The sequence below is a fragment of the Aotus nancymaae genome, unplaced genomic scaffold (assembly GCF_030222135.1).
Source record: "Aotus nancymaae isolate 86718 unplaced genomic scaffold, 86718_ANA_hifiasm-v0.15.2.pri h1tg000022l_1, whole genome shotgun sequence".
Lineage (NCBI taxonomy): Eukaryota > Metazoa > Chordata > Mammalia > Primates > Aotidae > Aotus > Aotus nancymaae.
The window spans coordinates 15,127,206-15,144,952 of NW_026988435.1; the positions used below are offsets into that span (position 1 = coordinate 15,127,206).

The following is a 17,747-nucleotide window of genomic DNA, read 5'->3' on the forward strand; positions in this document are numbered from 1 at the left end:
TTATTTTCTTAAATTTCTTTTTTTACATGATAAGTTCATCTTAGCTTTCACTTTTTTATTTTAGAAACTTTTATGTTTTAAATTTTTTGACTGTAAAAACACGACTTCAAATACAAACATATTGTACAGCTATGCAAAAAAATTATTCTCATTATATCTTTATTCCACAAGCATTTTTCTACTTTTAAAATCATTATAGTTTTTAAAAGATATTTGGTTGTTAAAAACCAGAACCTAAACCCACACAGTAACCTAGGCCAACACGAAATCAGGATCATCACCTGATTTGTCACCATCTTTTCCCTCCATATCTTGTCCCACTGGAAGATTTTCAGGAGCAATAACACCCATGGAGCTGTCATTTCCTATGATAGCAATACCTTCTTCTGGAATACCTCCTAAAAGACCTGCCTAAAGCTATTTTACAGGTAACTTTGCTTCTTTAAGTAGAAGGAGTACACTCTCACTATAAAATGTATAGTATAATAAATATATAAACTAGTTAGATAATAGCTTATTACCATTATCAAGGATTATGTATTGTACATAATTATATGTGCTGGACTTTCAAATGACTGACAGCACATTAGATTTGTTTACACCAGCCTCACCACAAACATGAGTGATGTGTTGTGCTACAAATTTGTGACAACTATGATATCAGAAGGTGACAGGAACTCTTAAGCTCCATACCACTAGCATGTATGTCATCCATTACTCAACAAAATGTTTCTTGTATAGCACATGACTGTAAATATACAATCTGTGTGTGTGTACATATATATATACAGAGAGACTGAGCAAGTGAGAAATAGCTGGGGACTAGTAAGCCCAAAGATTTGAGGATAGGCCAGTAGCCATGCAACTTTTGAGAAAGGGTTAAGGCTACAGTATTTAGGAAGAATTTCTTCTTCCTCAAGGAAACCTCAGAGTTTGCTTTCAAGTGGGTCTTTTAACGGATTTGTTGAGGTTCATTCACATAATTGAGAATAATCTCCTTTATTAATAGTCAGCTAATGGTGGTATTAATGACATCTGCAAAATGCCTTCACAGCAACAACTAGATTAGTATTTCATTAAGTAAGCAGGTACTAGTCTAGCCACATTTTCACATAAAACTATCACACAACCAAAGGAACTTTTGATTGAATCATAATCCATTTCAGCTGTTATCACAAATGACCATAAATTGGGTAGCTTACAAACTACAGACGTTTATTTCTCGAAGCTCTAAAGGCTGGGAGGTTTTCACATCAAGTGCTGACAGATTTTTGTGTCTGGGAAAGGTTCACAGTTTGAATCATTGAATGACACTTTCTCACTGTGTCCTCCCATGGTGGAAGGGATGGGTGAGTTACCTTGCACCTATTTTATAGAGGTACTAATCCAGTTATGAAGGCTCTACACTCATGTCCTAATTACCTCTCAATAGGCCTTATCTCTTAATACCATCAACTTAGGGGTTAGAATTGCAACTTATGAATTTTAGGCAGACACAAACATTAAGACCATATGAAATTGCTTTATTAGTAACCTCAAGAACTCCATATTTCTTAATTCAATTAGGATTTTTCCACTTTTCTCTTGCATAATCTCAAAGCATTATTCAATTCTGTTAATGACTCTTTCCTTCCAGTAATGTTCGTTCATTTTATTTTCATGGAACTATAGTACCCTGTTTGTTGTTGTTTTGGTTTTGTCTTTTTTTATGGTTGTTTGTTGCTTGTGACCCTGTTTTCCTTTAGCGTCTTAACTCTCTATTGTAATTGCTCAATTTATTATTTTCCACCAATTTTTTTTTTTTTTTTTTTTTGGTGAGATGATGTTTCCCTCCTATTGCCCAGACTGTAGTATAATGGCACAATCTCGGGTCACTGCAACCTCTGCCTCCCAGGTTCAATTGATTCTCCTGCCTCAGCTTCCCGAGTAGCTGGGATTACAGGCATGTGCTCCCGTGCCTGACTAATTCTGTATTTTTTTGTAGAGATGGTGTTTTACTATGTTGGTCACTCTGGTCTTGAACTCCTGACCTTAGGTGATCTGCCCACCTTGGCCTCCCAAAGTTCTGGGATTACAGGCATGGGCCTACCAATTATTTTTAAGGTAGAGTTTCTCAAGATCGGGTCATAAACATTAATCTCCTTTCTTTTCTTTTTTGATTAGATATTATCAACATCCATATTGTATCGTATCATCTTTATACAAATTACTCACCTATTTTTTTACTTGGGCTAAACATTTTCTTTCAATTCCAGGTGTATACCTATGTTGATGTTTGAAAAGCACCTAAAACTTAATGTGTATAAAACTAAATTTGTATTTTCCTGACTATTGTTTGCTTGCCTAACACTTTTTCTCAAGAGATATCAAATATAAAAGACAAATCTTTGAAAATTCCATTTCTTTCAATTGCCAAATAAAATCTAGCACCACAATGTATTCATTTTATTTCCAATACAATGTCTCAAATTACCATTTCTCCAACCAGCATTCAAATCCAAACTACGATCACCTCTCCTATTCACTACTGCTGTTTCCTGTTCACTAATTTCCCACCTCAGCTGTCACCATCTCTCATCTTCTCTCTACTCTGTAATCAGAAGTGGTGGTTACATATGCAATCAGATTACACCACTTAACGTTATCCTTGAAGGACAAAGACTGACATAGTTTAAAATTTCCTAAATTGGGTCCTACTTAACTGAGTCTGAGTCCAGAAGAACCAGGAGAGCCAATAATGGTAAAGTCGACTCGGTCCTGGGCAGAAGGACTGAGAACCAGGAGAACCGATGAGGTAAATTTTGAATCCAAAGGTCCAAGAACCAGGATCTTCAATGTCTAAAGGCAGGAGAAGAGGGATGTGTCCTAGCCAAGAAGAGAGAACAAAATCCATCTTTACTCTGCTTGTTTGTCCTATTCGGCTTTCCACAGATTGAATAACATCTGCCCACATTGGTTGTGGTGGTGGAAGAAAAAACTTCTTTACTCAGCCTACTGATTAGAATACTAATCTCTTCTGGAAATATCCTCACAGACACAACAGAAATAATGTTTTGTTGTTGTATAAATTTAAGGGATATACATGTAGCTTTTTTACATGGATATATTGCACAGTGGTAAATCTGAGCTTTTAGCGTAACCATCACCTGAATAATCTACATTGTACCCATTAAGTAATTTCTTGTCCCTCATCCCCCCCACCCTTCCAAGTCGTCAATGACTATTATTCCACATCATATTCATGTTTACACCTTATTTAGCCCTCACTTTTAAGTAAGAATATTTGCTATTTGACTAGCTGTTTCTGAGCTGTTTCATTTAGGATAATGGCCTCTAATTCCATCCATGTTGCTGCAAAATACATAATTTATTTTTTACAAAAATGGCTGTGTAGTATTCCATTGTGTGTGTACATATATTATATGTATGTCTATTACATATGTAACAATTTATATATGTATAATACATACATGCAAAATATTATATATATATATATCAAATCATATAGTTTGATTCCATATATTTGCTATTGTGAATAGATACCTGCACTCATATATTCATCACAGTAATAATGTTTCATCAGTTATCTGGGTAACCCTGAACCCAGTAAAGCTGACATAAAAGTTTAACCACCACATTCATTTTATTGACTGTTAGAACAACATGTTCCATGATGTACAACTTGATGTACAACTACATCTAATATAAGATGTCTAGGGTCAAAATTAAGTAATTAAAGAGGTTGTTTGTACTAAAATAAGAGCATCAAACTCTTTCACATTTGTTTTCACCACATAATGCTCTCGGAGCTGTCCTTACCTCCTTACCTTAAGTAAAATGAGAATACACCCTTAGCATCTAAAAGTTAAAGTGACTTACCAAATCATAATATAGCTCAGAAGATTCAGAGCTTATGTTTTAGGATAAAATACCCTGATATAATTTACATAGGGAAATAAAAACCAAAGAAATGAAGTATTATCTAAATATTTTATATTAGAAAATATACTTTTCCAGGTAAAAATATAATTTGGCACCTAAATTGTAAATTTGCTAATTTACCATTTGTATTGCTCCGTTTTTTTCTAAATGAAAGATGTTCTTTGGACTAAACACTTTGTGTATGTTCATTACATTAAACTTTTATGTTCGTTTTATTTTTTAATTTTTGTGGTTATATAGTAAGTGTATATCTTTACGGGATATTTCAGAGGTTTTGATACAGACATGCAATGTGAAAATAAGCACCTCATGGAAAATGGGGTATCCATTCCTCAAACCTTTATTCTTTGAATTACAAACAACCCAATTACACTTTTTAAGTTATTTTGAAATGTGCAATTATTATTGACTATAGTCACTCTGTAGTACTATCAAATAGTATTATTCACTCTTTCTAACTTATATGAACAGAACAATTGTGACAATATTTATTTAATGGAGAATTAAAATAATTGGTGATTTTTATGTATATGTAATTTCATGTATGAAGAAGATCATAAATGCTTAAGAGTGTAGCTAAAAAAATGTAGTGGGTCTCAATGGTGTTTGTATTTTGAAGTAATTTTCAACTGAGAAAGATACTTCTGGGATCCATAGTTTTAGGACCAAAGATTTCTCAGTGTAATAATTACAGCTAGACATACTGGCAATTCAGTCTTACATGAATTGTTCCTCAGTTAAAGTCAGGCATTTTGGGAAGTTGAATTAGCTCTTTTAGGTCATTAGAGACCATTTAGAAAATCACTACTTTTTTGCAATAATGGAAAAGTGTAAATGAAATAAGCCCATTAGGTTCACGTGCCACCTGATGTAACTGGAAAGTGTAGCAGAAGCATGCTAAAAGGAACGTTGGTTCCCCTGAGAAATCAAGAGCTAAAAACACTAATGAATCAGATTAGATTGTGGGTTGTCAGTATTGGTTGGATTAATGATTTTCTTTAAATCGAGAAACAAGTTACTATGCTCTGCTAGCACCCATTTAACCAAGTAAACAAAAAATAATCCCTAATTATAGAAGAAAGAGAAACATAGAAAAAGCACTAAGCAAAGCATGTATTTGTTGTTAACAAGCTATGGAACTATTAGTACATAAAAGTGCCTCTGTTTGAATGTATGCATACGCAGTGAAAGAAAATAGGCCACAGGAGTGAAAGAAAAAGCACTTTAAACTTTCAGCTTTGAGCAGTTTTCTGTAGGAATAATTAAAATTTTACATCAATAGAATACACAATGTTGGGTTTATGTCTTATTTAGAAAGATAACAAAGCCTTAAAATGTTTGAAAGAAGTCAAATGTAGTTTTGAATTATTTGTCAATTATCAGATTACAGTTTTTCAGAATCACCCAGCTATGGAGAAGCATTTTTTACAACATACTAGAAAAATCTAATTCATATATATATGATTTGATGAAAATCAGACTGTCTTCAGAATTCAGGTCTATAAATTAACTGATTATCATGTTTGGCACATTCTTTCTATGTACAAAATGCTATTTTCCCATATTCTTTCCTGCACGATTGTTCTACATCCTGTAGGTATTGGTATAATGTCACTTATTCAAAGAAACTGACTCTGAGTGCCAAAAGTGGATTAGGTATGTATGTGATAATCTCTAATTTCAATCTTTACTTTGTCTTTAGAGCTTATTGTACTTTGTAATCATGCATACATGATATATGCTCAATAATTCCCTAAATGAGGGGAAGACCACAAAGAATAAAAGGTAGAAATGGTATTCAACAGCAGACTGAAAGTGGTGCATTTGAAATGGACATTCTCTTGTCAAAATTCATCATGTAGCTATTCAGCAATGCTCTCTTGGAAGGAAGAGAGTGGCATTATGTAGATTTTAATACTTCGCTATTTTCTGTTTATTTTGATTTGTTTTGTTTTTTTCCTGAGACAGAGTCTCAACTCTGTTACCCAAGCTGGAGTGTAGTAGCATGATCTCGGCTCACTGCACCCTCTGTCTCCCAGGTTCAAGTGATTCTTCTGCCTCAGCCTCCTGAGAAGCTGGGATTACAGGCACACACCACCACACCTGGCTAATTTTTGCATTTTTTGTAGAGACGCAGTTTCACCATATTGGTCTGGCTAGTCTGGAACTTCTGACCTTGTGATTTGCCCACCTCGGCCTCCCAAATTGCTGTAATTACAGGTGTGAGCTACTGCACCTGGCAACTTCACTATTTTCGTATGCTTTCTAATTGGTATTTGTAAAATTATTAAATCATAAGACAATGAATACTTTTACATTATCATAATTGATAAATCATTTTGATGTATACTTCTTTCCATATGTTTCTTTATGTTGAAATTTATTTGCCAAATTAATCACTCCATAATAATTAATTTCATGATTAGTAACTATTAATCGTGTTCTAACTGCACCACCTATAAAACATATTTTAATATTTCAAAAATGTTTGTGGGAGGCACCAGTATGGAGGACATTAATGTTATTTTTAAATTTCTTTGTAATTTAACTGCACTTTTTAGTTATAATTGAATGCCTTTTCGTTCATGAGAAGACATCAAATTTTATTCAAACAATTATGTGTTATTAAGAAAACAGTGAATTAGCAGGAAAATTGTGGCATTAGTAAAATTTAAGTTCTTCATGTAATAAACAGTAATAACTTTTCTACCATGGCATTGAAATTTAACATTTATTAGAGAGTTATTATCTAAAGTTAAAATGGATTTCAGTAATGCTCTTTTATTACTGTTATATAATAATTAAATTTTAGCTATAGTTCTAATGAAAAATAATACACAATATTTATGAAAATATGAAGATAAAAGTCTCAGCTTAAGTTTATAAAATAGTTTCTCATAAACAATATATGGAAGTAATATTTACACAAAATGGAAAATAGGCAAAAAGATGCATATATGCTTTAAAATATATGTTTTGAGCTGCACATAATTTTATTGTTATTAACCAGTTAAAGTCGCCCTTGTCTAATTCAGCTGATTATTCTGTGGCTTTTAATATCTGTTTTACCTAAACACTATATTTATCTCAGTTGTCTTCTTTATAGATGAGGCTTAGTGACAGGACTGTAGGTATATTTATATTATAAATAGATAATAAGAGAAGTTATGATAAGCATTAATATTAAACAAAAACAAATTTTATCATGCCAGGCTCAAAGGTACACCATCAGCCCCTTTTGATCAGCTTAAGATGATGAGACTATTTGAATCCTATTTGTAGAAGCAAAACTTTAGAAGGCCTACTCTCTACAAATAATCCAATAATGCCTCACGGCCTAGTCTGTTTTAGTCACTATCAGATTGCCCATCATCAGAAGATGATTGTATCTGTGCTTTGCTCGTATTTCTTATTTTGACCTCATTTTCCATTCCCCTTCTACTTTTAAAAATATTTTTCTATGCATCTAGAAATTGGCATCCAGTCGTCAACAGTCATTCTATATATTTAAATATTTTAAACACATTTTTCTTACCTCTGTGCTTCCAACTGACACTTGCCATCTCTTGTGAATACTTTCTTCTACAACCCTTTAAGGACATGGCCATTAACACAAACACACACACACACCCCTCACACAGCTCAGATACTCAAGGGGACAGAATAGAAATTATTTATTATGATTTCAGTGCTGAATTTCTCACTTGTACTCTCTTTTTTTTTTTTTTTAGACAGAGTCTCGCTCCATCGCCAGGCGCCAGGCTGGAGTGCAGTGGCACGATCTCGGCTCACTGAAACCTCCACCTCCTGGGTTCAAGCAATTCTCCTGCCTCAGCCTCCTGAGTAGCTGAGACTACAGGTGCATGCCACCACACCCAGCTAATTTTTGTATTTTTAGTAGAGACGTGGTTTCACCATGTTGGCCAGGATGATCTACATCTCTTGACCTTGTGATCTGCCTGCCTCAGCCTCTCAAAGTGCTGGGATTACAACTTGTACTCTTAAAAATTCAAATCCATACCTTTGATATAAATTTTGCCTATTTCTCATTAATGACTCAGTATTTAGCTCTCCCTTTTTCTCTCCCTCTTTCATTTTTCAGAAAAATCTCAGCCCTGACTATAACTATATGTTTATGGACTTGGCTGCAGCTGAAAAGCTGAATATTGCTGAAAAAAGTGACATAAATATACTGAATGGATTTTCTTAAATATTAAGATAACAAACTTTAAAAAGTACTCAAAATTTTTAATTAATTTCTTCATATTCTTGTAGTTATATCAGTTTTTCAAAAATAATTTCAAACCTCCTCTCCTTTCTCCAACGTCCCCTAAAGACTCCATTCTTTGATGATGACTTTACCAAATATTTTACATATAAAAGTAACTGCTACAGAAAAAAAGGTCCTTTATCAATTTTATCATCTCACATATGTACTTAAATACCTTGTACTTTCCATTGAAATAACAAAGGGATTTTAATTGGCAACTCTGCCAGTGAAGCCTTAGTGCCAACAAGTTTGGCTTCTCAAGGATGTAGCTCTCATACTTTGGTTTGTTTCTCCTGCATCTTCAGTTTCTGCCATTTAGTGAGTCATTCCATTAGAATAAAAAGAGGTTTAATGTAACAACAACAAAAAAAAATAACAAATCTTCCATTGCCTTGTTCTATCAGACACTGCACGGTTCTTCTACATTACCTCTCAGCAATACTTCTTCAAATGTGCTTGTTTGTACTTCCATGTCTCCCATTATCACCTCTAAACACTCCAAGACACTCATGCTTCTACGGTAATAAAATAGTTTACATCAACATCTATTATGTCTTCATCTTTCCAAATTCTCAACAGCATTTCACCTTCTTTCCCACTTGAAACATTTTCTTCTTTAGATTTCTATGGCATCATAGTTGTTCTTTTACATCACCACTGCTTCTTCTCAATCTCCTTTGTTGGATTCTCTTTCTATATCAGACTTTTAAATGCTGCAATTTTCTAAATCATTTTCCCCTCACTACATGCTACTAGTCAGTCTCATGATTTGAATAACATTTATATGTGAGTAAATCTTAAATTTGTATTTTTCAACAAGGCACTGTCTCTGAACACCAAAGCTCCTTTCTTGAGAAATCTACTTTGATTTGTAATGGCACTTTCAACACAACAATACCAAAATCGAACACTTAAAATGGTTTTCCAACCAATTCAATACCTCCTTAACCATTACATAGCAATGGCATACATTTCTTGACAACCTTTCTCGACACCCAGCATTAAGCTCATCAGCCATTCCTATTTTCTCAACAGATAAATTTCTATCACAAATCCATCCACCTCTTACCATATCTATTATTAGTCTAAGCCACCTCATCTCTCACTCAAAAACCTGCAACAAGCTTGAAATCGATCAGTTTGCCTCAAATCTTTTCTCCTTTATGGTTTGTTCTCCCCAAAGCACATAGTGTAAACGTTCAAAAGATCAGCTACGATATTGTAACTCTCTTGATTAAAGTCTTCCTACTACTTCTCATTATGCTTAATAAAATAAAAAAGCCTTAGCATAGATTTCCAACTGGCCTTTCTTGATCTGGCCTGTACTTCCGCTCTCCTCCTCATTAACTGTCTTCTAGTCACACTTGTCTTTATCTCATGGCAGTCACATTTGTTGCTTCTTCCTCTCGGCAGGCCCTTCTCTCAGATGTTCTCCTGGCTGTTCTCTTCACAACTCAAATGTACCATCTTCAGAGAGGCCATCCCTACTGAGTTGAACTAAAATGCTGCCTTCCATGTTTCTTTATGAGTCACTCACTTAATCAAGACCACCTTCACACTCACTCATTGCTATGCAATCTTCATAACAAATTTCAGTATTCTAAATTGTCTTAATTATGTATGGGTTTGTTATTTATTAACTGTCTTATCCTTACAGAACATAGTTTATGTTGGGCATGGACTTTTCATAGTTACTGCATTTTTCCCAGTGTGACCAGATCAGTGCCTGTCATATATGGTAAACAATAAATGTTTGTGTAATGGTTAACTGATTCTTTTAATGTGACCACATATAATCTGTTTTTCCTGATTTTGTCATCATCATCATCATCACCATCATCATTATCATTTTTTTATTAAAAAAGACACATTTATTCAGCATCATGGTTAGACTATTATATTTAGCAATCAATAGCATGGGTGCAAAAAATATATACATTAAAACTCTTTGTTGTAAAGCTTTACACTTTCCACTGAATGGGAATTAAAATAACCTATTATACAAGTAGTCAAAAACACAGTCTTCTAGATTTTTTGCCCATAAACATGAGTATTTGTCTAAAACATGTTTTCTTTGTAGCAGCTAGGCCCTGCCACCACTGTGCTTGGTTGAGTTCACACATCTGTTGTAACTTGTAGCTTCCCTGACACTTCTCTGGCTCTCCTTTCCTGCTAAGTTTTGTTTCTTGGCAGTAATTAAAATTTTATGCCACTGCCGTAGCCACTGCTACTACTGAAACCATCATAGCCTCCTTGGTTTCGTGGTTTGGCAAAATATTGGCCTTCAGCACCATAGGGATCAGAGATTCTATCTCCAAAGTTTCCTTCTTTGATGGGTCCAAAATTTGAAGACGGATTGTTGCAACTGCCAAAATCATTGTAGTTTCCACCACCACCAAAATTGCTTCCACTAACACCGCCAAAGCTGCCTCTGCCTCTATTGTTACAGCTGTCATAGCTGCCACTCCCGCCATAGCCACTGCCCTGGTTTTCATCACCCTCTTTCCACCAATTTCGTAGCCTCTGCTCCCTCCAGAGTAACCAGGTTTACCTCCTCCATAACTTCCATCATTACCAAATCCATTATAGCCATCCCACTGACACCATATTCACTACCACCATGGCTGCCACCAATACCACCAGGCCCACTTAAGTTTCCTCCATGACCAACATTGTCATTACAACCAAAAACGCCTCCACGGCCACCGCCAAAGTTTGCAGAACCACTCCGATTTCTTTGCCTGGAGGAAGCACTAGCCATTTCTTGCTTTGACAGGGCTTTCCTAACTTCACAGCACGGCCATTCACAGTATGGTATTTCTGAATGACAGTCTTATCCATGGTCATCAATGGTTACAAAGTTAAAGCTCCTTTTCCTGCCACTGCCTCGGTCCGTTATGATTTCAGTCACTTCAATGTTTGCACACTGTTTGAAATAATCTCTTAGGTGATGTTCTTCAGTGTCTTCTTTAATGCAACCAACAAATACCTTTTTCACAGTTAAGTGGGCACCTGGTTTGTGAGAATCTTCTCTTGAGACAGATCTCTTCGGTTCTACAGCTCTTCCATCCACCTTCTGTGGTCTTGCATTCATGGCTGAATCCACCTCCTCCACAGTGGCATAGGTGACAAACCCATTGCCCCTGGAGCACTTGGTGTTTGGATCTCTCATTACCACACAGTCCCTGAGACTTCCTTGGGTGTTTCAAAGTTCAGTCCTCCAAGGAAGAGCTTCTGTGCTGTTCTGGCTCTTTAAGATACTCTGATTTAGCCATAATTGCAGGGAAGACAGACTTGTATGGTGCTTCCTTGGCAGCATCTATGGGCAGCATTCCTATTATTTAAACTCTAATTTTCTAATTGTGTTAGAACTCAGCACAACATAAGTAAATAATATAGTTTCTATTCTCATAGAATTTATAGTCTGAAGGATGACATAGGAATCAAGGAGAAAATTATAGTATGATCTTTTAATCTTATACATGTATTCTTATACCAGATATTCATTGGAGGCCTAATATATGTGCCAGGCATTGGTCTACATACTAAGATTACAGCAGTCAACAAAATAGTAAGTATGTTCCTGTATGTAACTCAAATCTTATGGTGGTAATATGCAATATATAACAATAGTAATAATAACAATATAAACTTAAAAAGTTTACTCTGTATATTCATGCATTTATAAATGTCTTATAAATTGTGATATTGCAAGTCATTTCAGTTAACTTATCCATCTTTGTATAAACTAATAGTCTTAATTTAGGGAAACACAAAACTGAGAATAATGCCCTGCTATGTGATAGCACATAAAGCTATCGGTACCATCCTGGGCTTCTAGCTATTTTTTTTTTTTTTTCTTTTTTAATCTCAAAACTACTGCAGCCATTTTTCTGGAGTCATACAATTTTATGACCAAGAAAAATATTTTTTATCATAAGTGATTGTTTACTATGAACACTTCGTAAATTATCTGGACTCACTAGACATCTAGTAGACCACCAGGGAAATATATTGTAGCACAAGAATGTTTTGAGATGGACAGTATGAGAGTATTAGTTGTTTTCTTAAGGCACAGTATACAATAACGAATAGCCTAAGCAGTTCTGCACAATAGAGTGTCAGTGGGAATTACCCATTCAGGACCCAATGTAATGCGCACGTAATGCACAAAGTGAGGAACAGACTGAATGAGAACTAGAGAAGACAGAAAAGTAATTCTAGAAGGTAGAAATGTCCTTTTTCACTTTTTATTTACTGCATGCCTTGTCTTTCCATTTTTTTTAATGGAAAAAGTATGCATTCAATAAAGGAAGGAGGGAAAGAAGGAAGAAATGATGGAAGGAAAGAGACGGGAAAAGTAGTAAGTAAAATGAGAGGTGAAGAGAATCTTTAAGAAAATCACAATGCTGAGTTGTAAAATTGATACCTTCTTTTTGGTTGTTAATTTGCAGTATTATCTAGAGACAATAGACATAGATAATTATAATTTTAAGTGGCAGTTTTATCTTTGTAGGTAATTTTGTTAAACATATCTATCTATGATGTATCAGAGTATGTGTTCACATTGAGATGATTGCAAATACAAACTACAGGCCATTGTAGGTAGTTGGTAGAACACATGGGTAATGTTGCTGTATAGCTTTCCTAGTTTTTGTTGACTTTATGTCCCTAGACTCTACTCCATAAAGCCAGTTATTAATACATTACACACTATGAATTATAATAATGTAAGGTAAATATTTAGCGGTAACACCAACCAGGAAACAATGTTGACACTCAAGTTGTTTGTTTACAAATAAGGTTTAGAGGGTTCTTACACTAAAAGCCCTTTCTGAATTTCTATTCAATTTTCTGATTGTAAAATGCCATGCTACAAAGTGAAACCCTTCTAATCAACTTAAAATTAGAACTAAAAGGAAAAATGGTTTCTCACTTCAATTTAGTTCATCAAATAACAATGCAACGGGTGCGAGAGGTGGCATAGATTTTCAACCCACTTCTCACCAATTGAGGCAGCGAACCAGTGAGTGATCATGGTGCTTCAAAATCAGTACTTTTTAAAAAAATTGAAATTTCCCTTCTACTCGATAGGACATCGAATAAGAAGGAAGGTAAACAAAAGAAACTTTGACCAAGTCCAGAGAAATAATAAGAGAAGCATGTTATGAATCTTATATGGGGCAGAAATATTGTATATTAAAGTAGTTTGAATTCAACTTCAGATGTAGCAATGATTTTTAATACTAGATGCACATTAGAATCACTAGGAAAGCTTTATAAAATACTGAAATATGGACCTTGTCTCAGATCAGTTAGATCAATTGAATCATGGACATATGGCTATTAAGTTTCAATATTTTGAAGACCCATTCTCTCCTGCCATGGTGATAAGATTTGCTCAGTGCTGAGAATCACTGAAGTATAATATAGTTAAAAAGTGGCTTGTACTACACATTAGGCAAATAAAAATGTCCATTCCAATTGCTTTTGGTTTTACTCATTTTTATTTTAATTGAATATAATATATAATTGAATTAATTATAATTCAAATTTGTTCTAGTTCAGCCCAAACTTGCATTTAATATTTTCCCAAATTATGCTGAAAGAGTGCTTTTTTGGGTGTAGAGGAGGCATAGCATTTAATCTAAAAAGTATAGTTTAGGAAAATGTTTTGGAGCCCTACCTCTTTAAATTGAAGAGCTACAAATGGAGAAATCAACATAAACATATTATTTTTATTATTGGCATTTATTTTATAACATTGAGTACGGGTCAAAGTAGACAAGAAAGAGAGAAAACCATCCCATCTATTTACTACATGTGCATCTTCAAAACTGAAAGACAGCCCAATTTGGCAGCTGTATTAACACACAGGCATCTAGTATTGCTAACAGTATAAGAAAAGATATGATCCAAAGCTATTATGGATGAGATTTAGAATTCTCAAATATTAATAGCCTGGTTCCACTTCTATTCTATCACATTGCAAAGGTTGGCAAGCAAAAGGACTCTAAACAATGCCAGGCTTTATGTTTATGATTAGAATTGTTCTCTGTTGGGAGTAGAAAATGTAATGCAGTCACACGTTCAGGGCCCAGATGCTTTGCTGATCCAGGCATCCCAGACCACCTGTTTTCACATACTCATAGGCACTTTAGTTTGTCATTCACCAATGCCCTATGCACATATTTGGCCGTTTGCTTGCCCAACGCTTTGGCGGTTTTCCAAAGACATGTAAGTACATGAGCCTTACAATTTCCATGTGCAATGGTTTCCAAATTCATTTGAGGCATTCACCATCTCTGTAGGCATTATAGAGGCACTATAATCATGGCAAATTGCCTAAGCCAAAACAATTCTACCTAAAATTTTAAATCTGAGGATATTAAATGAGATCACATATATTTTATAAATGCCTTATGTCAACTGTTTATTTACAAGACAAAAAGAAATTAAAGGACTTGCTGATATAATCTCCATTTTTTCCTTGATTCGTAGCATCATGAAGTATGGAGAACTTGGAGAGAATTAATTTTGTGTAGGTTTTAATTATTGGTTAGACTCTACTTCCTCAGGCATCATTAGGAACTCACTGAAAAAAGTGAACAGTAGCAACTTTTAAATAATTAACCTTTTTTTCTCTCATTTTTAGAGCTGTGAGTAAATATGTCCAGATATTCTTAATGAAATCTAACTTTTGTTTACAAGAATATATATCTTAGAGGTTACGCTACTTTTATGTGAAAAAAATCAAATCCATATGTAATATGTAAAGTCTGTTTAAAATAGAATACCTATTGCGACTAATTTGTTTTTGCCAAAAAACCTTTACTTTTAAGTATTAACAAAATGTTAGAAATAAAACAAGCTGTTGCAATTAAAGTAAGTAGTTTGATGAAAGAGGTACAGTTAAATAAGTCACGAATCCTAAAATCATTTGGTAAAACCACAAGGCACTGAACTCTGGTTTTCCCCAGGTGGTTTAGGAAGCAAACTATTAAGAGAATGTTTCACATGCTGATCATTCTAAAATTAGAGCATGCAAATTGGCTAAATAATTAGCATATACAAAGACCAATAAGAGTAAGATACTGTCCTAAATTCTACTGGGGAAATGGTTGTGTGTACTCATGTAGGCTCATGCACGTGGTCACACACACATACATTTTACATCCATGATGACAGCATAAACGCAAGTATATTTTCAAAAATCCACTCTCCTCATTCCAAGTGAGTGAGATATACAACTTGTATTAAATGTAACTGGCTCTTTTATTTTAGAAAACACCTTAATGGGCATTTTTACTTTAGTAAACTGTGCTTCCTTTGGCCCATCTCCCTATAGGGAATAGGATGGGAATGCTTTTCACAAGCCCCCAAAATGCACTGCTTAAATAATGAATGAAATTGATGTTTCATTTTTACTGTGACTGGTATAAAACACACGGCTTTAAGGATGAGCAAGAGAGAGAATTAGAGTTCGGATGGAGGATCTGTGGAAAGTGAGTCAGATATCCTGCTGCTTGACAGTATATGGAGCTCAAAGAGATACACAGCAAGTGTGAAAAGTATAACAGAGACGACTAAGGAACTCTTAAGAATCGCCATGTCTCCTATTTACTTTTCAGTCACTGACTGTGCTTTTCTGAGATATTTCTCTATTTATCTTATACTTTAAAGGAAGCATATTAAATACAGTAATTATGCCTCTGTTGTGCTTTGCAAAATTGTGCAAATAGCAACTGGCACGTGCTGAAGTAGTGAAGAGAGTAAACAGCAGCTGCAGGATCTAAGGTGGATGGATAAGGCATCGGTGACAGTGGAGAAGAAAGCTTCTGTACATTCAAAACAGCAGCAGATAGGAGATATTCCCTGAAATACCAATGTGAGTTTACACTTGAACTGGGGCTGCTAAAGGCTGGTAACACATGACATGAGCTCCATGTGAGCTAAAACATACAGAGAAGGTAGCAGAACACCATTCCAAAATTCCAGAGAAGGCACTGTGCTTCTTATAATATGTGGAACGAAGGCTTAATTTTTTCAATTAAGAGAGTTTACTGACATCTGGGATATTAAAATATATGTTCTCTGATAAGGTATGTAATAAAAGTACAAAGTGCACTAAGGCAGTGGGAAGAACACAGATGTTTTGGAAACAACTAGATCAGCAGTTGTAGCCTACTTTCATTTATAAGCCATGTGGTATTGGGGAAGTGAATGACCCTCTCTGGGACATGTTTCTCACCCATTAAATAAGATTAATAAGGCTAACTTCATTGGATAGATGTGTACAACAAATGTGTTTAACACACCTGGCATAGCATAGGCACTAAATAAATCTTAGTCCCCTTTCCTAATTGTCCTATCCATCCTACTCTCCAATAAGAAATTTAGGAGACAGAAGTATTGCTTCCAATTAGAAATAAAGAAGTTAAAAAGTGTGGTGCTAGGTACGGTGGTTCCCGCCTGTAATCCTAGCATTTTGGGAGGCCTAGGTGGGCAGATCACGAGGTCAGGAGTTCAAGAACAGCCTGACCAACGTGGTGAAACTCCATCTCTACTAAAAATACAAAAATTAGCCAGACATGGTGGCATGTGCCTGTAATCCTAGCTATTCGGGAGGCTGAGGCAGGAGAATCGCTTGAACCCTGGAGTCAGAGGTTGCAGTGAACTAAGATCACGCCACTGCACTCCAGCCTGGGTGACAGAACAAGACTCAATCTGAAAAAAAAAAAAAAAAAAAAAAGGTAGACTTTGAGTTGGGGTTTTGAGTTGGGTCTTGAAAGATACATGTGTAAATGTGCTTTCATATATGTATTTATTGAGAAACATAGTGTAATTACAAGATAACTGAATACTACATATGTGGATGCCCTTCAATGCAATAAGTGTTCATAGAAGCAGCAGCCTGAATAGAGATATAAAATGTGTGCTAAGCAGGGTTTTGGTTTCCATAATCTTTGCCCAGTGATGTCATGCCTTGAATATATTAGCTTCTATGATAAGAAAGAGAAGGGCAGAAGTTACTCAGAGAGATACAATGTGGGGACTTTACGTACCATTACTGGCTATAAAGAGGGCTATGAAGTTGGAAAAGGTCTCTGAGCCAAGAATACCTGTGACATCTAGAAGTTGAAAAAGTCCCTCAGCTTCCAGCCTGCCAGAAATTCAGTGCCTCAGTCCTACCCCCACTACAGAGAACTAGATTTTGCCATAGCCTTTAGAAATAAATGATGCTTGTTGCCATCTTGAGATTAGTCTGCTTAGACGAGTACAGAACTTCTGACATACAAGAATGGAACAGACTGCTTTTGTAAGCAAACAAGTCTGTGACAGTTCATTAGGACGACAATAGAAAAGTAATACCAGAATTGACCGGCTGTTTCCCAGAGCCGGCAGAGGTGAGAGAATCTTTATGTTGCAATACGGTGCCCTTTTGTGTCCACTCCTCTCACAAATGTTTATTAGAACCACTCAGGTAATATTTTATGAGGCCATCCAGGAAATAATAAAGCAAATTCAAATGACG

At 35.2% G+C, this 17,747-nt stretch overlaps 1 pseudogene; it reads right to left on the bottom strand.

The window, feature by feature from the left end:
- Positions 1-10,295: 10,295 nt before the first annotated feature.
- LOC105711837 (heterogeneous nuclear ribonucleoprotein A1-like) lies at positions 10,296-11,487 on the bottom strand (annotated as a pseudogene).
- Between the last annotated feature and the right edge of the window lie 6,260 nt (positions 11,488-17,747).